The 6275-nt window shown below is 32.7% G+C and overlaps 1 pseudogene; it reads left to right on the top strand.

Moving 5' to 3' along the window:
* The first annotated feature begins 213 nt into the window (after positions 1-213).
* On the top strand, positions 214-585 carry LOC109392176 (exosome complex component CSL4 pseudogene; annotated as a pseudogene).
* Positions 586-6275: the final 5690 nt, after the last annotated feature.

The raw sequence follows: 6275 nt of genomic DNA, 5'->3' as shown, positions 1-6275 counted from the left end.
GTGCCACCTGTGAGGTACTGAGTCCCCTGAGAACCTTTGTGTCACTTGGAGGAGGGCAGCCCAGGCACCAGCACTTACACCGGGCATGGCTACATCTTTTCATTGCTTGCTGGCTGCATGACAAAGAGCAGCGAGAACGGTGCGTTTCCTGTCATTTCTGTGATGAGAGAAACAGAGTCCCAATTACTGCTGGATGTGGGGGCTATTGTAACCTGTAAGGTCTCTAGCATCAATTCACACTTTGCCAAAGTACATATCCTGTATGTGGGGTCCACACCACTTAAGAACTCTTTTCGAGGAACTATCCATAAAGAAGATGTCCGAGCTACTGAAAAAGACAAGGTTGAAATTTATAAGAGCTTCCGACCAGGTGACATTGTCTTGGCCAAAGTGATCTCCCTAGGTGACAGACAGTCCAACTACCTCCTGACCACTGCTGAAAATGAGCTAGGGGTGGTGGTGGCCCACAGCGAATCAGGTGTCCAGATGGTTCCCATCAGCTGGTGTGAGATGCAGTGCCCTAAGACCCACACTAAAGAATTCCGAAATGTGGCCCGAGTACAGCCCGAGTTCTTGCAGACCTAAGATGCCACATTTTAGCCCAAGGAGGGGGTTAACCTGTTTCCAAGAGTACTTGTGTGAAAGTAACAGTAAGATGCCAGTATCTTGATTCAAACACCTGGGGTCAGCCAGCAACCACCTCTAGAAAAGTCTGCCAGAAACTTACTCTGTAGGTGGAACATGTTGCTTGTGAGCCTTTCAGTGGATTTTATTCGCTTGAGTGATAATTTCTCTTTTGGGGGCTCCATAAAGTGTACAATGTTGGAAATCGCCAATTCCTTCTGACAGTCTTATAAATACATATTTTTTTGCTGTGACAAAGAAAATATTTTTATTAAAAAGATATTATGGTTAAAAAAAAGAATGAAGTTAACATTAGGATAAGAATTCACAACCTTTTATTGCCACAGGTAGTGTTTCACAATTAACTACTGGTGTATGCAATTAGTTGTGAGTGTTTTCAAAAGTAATTTGATGCTAATGATAAAAGTGCCATCATTTTTGTATGAATTGTTTTACACAGTAGAAAGAATTCAAGGTTATATTTACAAAAACAATACTTTCATTCATTTCTATACTGATAAGCTTTTATGAATGGCAGAGTTATACTTAGGTCTCAACTTTTATAAATGTATAGGTCATGTAAACATTCCCACAATGTATTTTGTAGTAAGTAAGATACCGTAGTTATGAATCACTGACTTACAAAGCTTGTTCTAAGATTTTCTGGCAGAATATCAAAATATTTTAAAATAAATAAAATAAAAACTAAATTTGTAAATTCAGAGTAAATGAACTTTAATCAAGGAATGGGCAGTCTATAGAGTTATGAACTTTGGTTGAACCGAAGCTCACTTCCCACTGAATTTTACATACATAAAAAAGCAAGTTTACTTCCAAAGGGAAATGTACACAATGTATAGATTTTGTTTATTTTTTATTTTTTTAAAGATTTTTTTAAATTGGGGAATTGGGGGATGGGAACAGTGCTGGGGAATTGGGGGAAGGGGAATAGACAAGTTGCTGTCCTTTTGTTCTTTAGTCTAGTTGTGGAGGACGTTGCTTCACTGGCCCAATTTGGTACCATCATTGCACTCTTCCTGGGCAAGGCAGATCAGTCGCCGGCTTCTGGATGGCCACTCACTGCGGCTGCTGGCTACATATGGTAGCCCATGGCAACCCACTGCAGCAGGGGCTGCAGCCTGCACCATCGGCGGCGACTCACAGCAGCCCAGCTCCCGGTTGAGCTGTTGTTCAGCATCTTAGCTGTAGAGGGCAGTGTCACTGGCCCTCATATGTGGGATTTGAACTGGGGTCCTCTGGCGTCCCAAGCTAGCTCTTAACCACCGCGCCACTTGGCCGGCCCCACACTGTGTTCATTTTAAATAATGCACATGTATTATGAGTATTTCAGAAAAAACAACAACATTGTGCCAGGGAAGTAGAACCACATGCTCACTTATAAAGATGAATAACTCGATCGCCATTACACAGAATGTTGGCTTATAGTGATATATGGTTATTTTTCAAGGTTAACTATTTTGTATTTCAAATAAAATAGCATCCAGATCATGACATAAAAGCAAGAATTTAGTTTAATTGCAATAATTAGCAAAATATACACCATTTTATAGCATATTAAAGGTTACTGAATCTTTCATACATGTTTAAAATTTGGGTAATATTTGGCTTTGAAATTATTTAAATATGCTGAGTTTTCAGAGAATTATTTTTAAAGTACTTTTTCATTGAGGTATAACACATAAAATGTTTAAAAATCATATATCTGAAACTTGTATCTTTAATTATATTTTTAACAGCTTTATTGAGGTATAATTGATATAAAGTAAACTGCACATATTTAAAGTGTACATTTTGATAGTTTTCACATATGTATATTCCTAGTAAACAATCACCAAAATCAAGACATGTCCATCACCTCCAAAAGTCTTTTTATGTCCCTTAGTAATCCCATCCTTTCCCTCTCTACCACTCCCAATTCCACGCAACAACAGATCTATTTTCTATGAATAATAATAGCTAGTTTGCATTTTCTAAAATCTTTTATATAAATGAAAACATACAGTGTATTCTCTTTTATATCTGCCTGCTTTCACCCAGGAAAATGCCCTTGATGTCCATTCAAGTTGTTGTGTGTATCAATAGTTTGGTTTTTTATTGCTGAATAATATTCTATTGTATGGATGTACCACTGTTTAACTATTCATCCTGCTGAAGGAAATTTGGGTTGTTTCCAGCATGGGGCTATTACAAATATAGCTGTGATAAACAGCCATGCACAGGTTTTGTGTGAACACATGTCTCCATTTCTCTGGGATAATTACCTAGGATTGGAATGGCTGGATCACATTTTAGGTATGTTTCTCAATTTCCCAACAGTGGCTCTTTTACAAGACAAGCCAGGATTTTCAGCCTCTGCCTGTATTGAGTATTGGCAAATGTTCCTAGTGGAAAAGCAGCTGAATTCATTTCACCTCTCCGAAGATCTCTCTTCTTCAAAGGCTTAGTCCCTGTAGTCGTTGTTTTAGTGGCTCTCAGATGAATTTGTGTATTATCAAATTTTTCTGTTTTTTCTAACTGATCTGTCTCAAGCTGTTTTGAGCTACAAAGAAGCAGAATGCTAAATTTTACCTTCTTAAATATTGCATTTTAATAATATCTGTTAAAATACATAAGTCAATGAACTTTTGTACATAATCATATATATGGCAACTTTACTAAATTATCTTATCAATTCTAATAATTTGTGGATTTGAGGTTTTATGTAGGGAATAGCATCATTAGCCTTTAATTTAATTTAATTTAATTTAATTTCTTACATATTTTATTTTCTTTAATTTTTTACTTGGAAATACCCAGAACCTCCAAAATAATATCGAAAAATATGGTGAGCCTTGTTCTTGATTTTAAGAGAAATGTTTTTAAGATTTCACAATTATCATGTTAGCTCTAAGTTTTTGGAAGATGCCTTCTAATTATTTTAAAAACTTTTCTTCTACCCATAAGTTGCTAAGATTTTTTTCTTTTATCCATTAATTAATGATTTATCCAAATCATTAATTCATTTTGTTACTTCCTGCATTTTAAAAGATGATTATAAGTTTTTACTTTTAAATTTTTTGAAAAATGTTATTTATTGTATTTGGAACACCACCTATAACTTCAAACATTCCTTACAAAATGTAAAATGTGCCTAATGTTCATAATATGGACATCATCAAAGCTATAGCAAATACACTGAATTAAATATTATGCCAAAATATTGGGTTATGTACTAATATGGAAAGTATGTGTACATACTTTTACAAAAACATGACACACAATTGTATGTATATATTTTATGTTTACAGTTAACCTCTAAAAATTAGAAGAAAATGCACACACACACACAAGAACAACGGTGGAGACAGTGACATACTACTATCAATGGAAATCATAACCAAATACAGAAAGATCTGAATTATTATCCAAAATAGTTATGTCAAATTGCTTTCAAATTCTACAGCAAGAAATTTTTATTTTTTCATCTTTATTGATGTATAATTGACAAATAAAAACTACATATATTTAAGATCTGAATTATTATCCAGATAGTTCATTTCAAATTGCTTTGAAATTCTACACCAAGACATTTTTTAGCTTTATTGATGTATAATTGATGTATAATGTATAACTGATGTATAATGTAAATAAAAATTACATGTATCTAAGTTCTGAATTATTATCCAAATAATTCATGTCAAATCGCTTTCAAATTCTACACCAAGAAATTTTTATTTTTTTCCAGCTATATTGATGTATAATTGTCAAATAAAAATTTCATATATCTAAGGAGTACAATGTAATGTTTTGAAATATGTATATATTGTGAAATGATTAGCACAACCAAATTAATTAACATTATTGGCTCAAATAGTTACCACATTTTTCTTTTAGGACAACAATTAAGATCTACTCACTTCACAAATTTTAACTGTTATTAGCTAGATGTTGAACTGCCCTTGAATTCCTTCAAAAAACTTAATTTGGATATAATGTGCTATTTTTTAATACATTGTTGAATTTAATTTGCTAATATGTTGTTCAAGATTATCTGTCTATGTTCATAAGTGTGTTTGGCCTAAAAATTTTCTTCCTTACACTGTTCTTTTTTGGTTTTGTTGTCAAGGGTATACTATCTTCATAAAGAAACATAGAGAATATTCTGTTTTCTTTTTTTATGAAAATTTTAAGTATGAAATTATCCTTTCAATGAATTTTTTCAGAATTTTCCTGTAACATCATTTGGTCATTCATGTTTGTACATCTTATTTACTTAGCTTTGGTAATTTAGTATTTTTCCTTGGATTTTCTCATTTTACTTGTTTCAAATTTATTGGCATAAAGTCTTTTTAGTCACTGTTTCATTTATTTCCACTCTGATCTTTGTTACTTCATTAATAACTATGACCTTCCCTCTTATTATTACAACAAATTTTGCTGCATCTTGTGTATTTTAATTTTCATTTATCCCAAGATATTTTTTTATTTCTCTTTTTATTTCTTCTTTGACCTATTGGATGTTCAGTAGCATGTTATTTAATCTCCACATATTTGTGAATTTTCCAGTTTTCTTCCTGTAATTTATTTCTACTTTGATACCATTATGGTTATTAAAGATGCTTGATATGATTGTAATCTTCTTCAATTTATTGACTTGTTTTGTTACCTAACATATGATTGGTCTTAGAGAATGTCCTGTGCTTGCTTGAGAAGAATGTATACTCTGCTGCTTTTGGGTAAAATGTTCTGTACATATCTGTTAAGTTCATCTGGTTTAATGTGTAGTTTACGTTCAATATTTCTTTATTGATTTTGTCTGGATAATTTATCCATTGTTGAAAGCAGGGCATTGAAGTCCCCTACTATCTACCAAGACTGGATCATGAAGAAGTAGAAAATGTGAACAGACCAATTACTAGTAAGGAGATTGAATCAGTAATCAAAAACCTCTCATCAAAAAGACCAGGGCCAGATGGCTTCAATGGTGAATACCATCAAGCATTTCAAGAAGAGTTAATACTAAGCCTTCTCAAACTCATACAGAAAATAGAAGATTGGGGAACATTTCCAAACGCATTTTATGAGGCCAGCACTACCCTGATACCAAAACCAGACAAGGACACTACAAGAAAAGAAAATTGCAGGCCTATATCCCTGATAAATATAGACGCAAAAATTATCAACAAAGTGTTAGCAAAATGAATTCAATAATACATTAAAAGGACCATACACCATGGTTATGTGGAATTATTCTAGGGATGCAAGCATTGTTTAACACCTGTAAATCAATCAATGTCATGTACCACATTAGCAAAATTAAGGTTAAAAATCATATGTTCACCTCAATAGATGCAGAAATAGCATTTGACAAAATTCAATATCCATTCATGATAAAAATTCTCAACAAACATTAAAAGAAACACAGGATATTGATATTGTTACATGTATCATTGAGTATGTTTTATAATTATATTTTATAAACTCAGAAAACAATTTTAAATAAACCATTTGACATATTAACTTGCCAAAAATGCAATTCACAAGGAAATTAAGGATTTCAATTGCCATTATAAAATCATTATTTTTTTAGGTAATTTAAATTTTAAATATAATGAAAGCATTATATCATTATTTTATATATTTTATATTTT

This window comes from Hipposideros armiger, unplaced genomic scaffold (genome assembly GCF_001890085.2).
Source record: "Hipposideros armiger isolate ML-2016 unplaced genomic scaffold, ASM189008v1 scaffold_317, whole genome shotgun sequence".
In the NCBI taxonomy this organism is placed as follows: Eukaryota; Metazoa; Chordata; class Mammalia; order Chiroptera; family Hipposideridae; genus Hipposideros; species Hipposideros armiger.
This window is presented reverse-complemented; position numbering and strand designations above follow the sequence as displayed.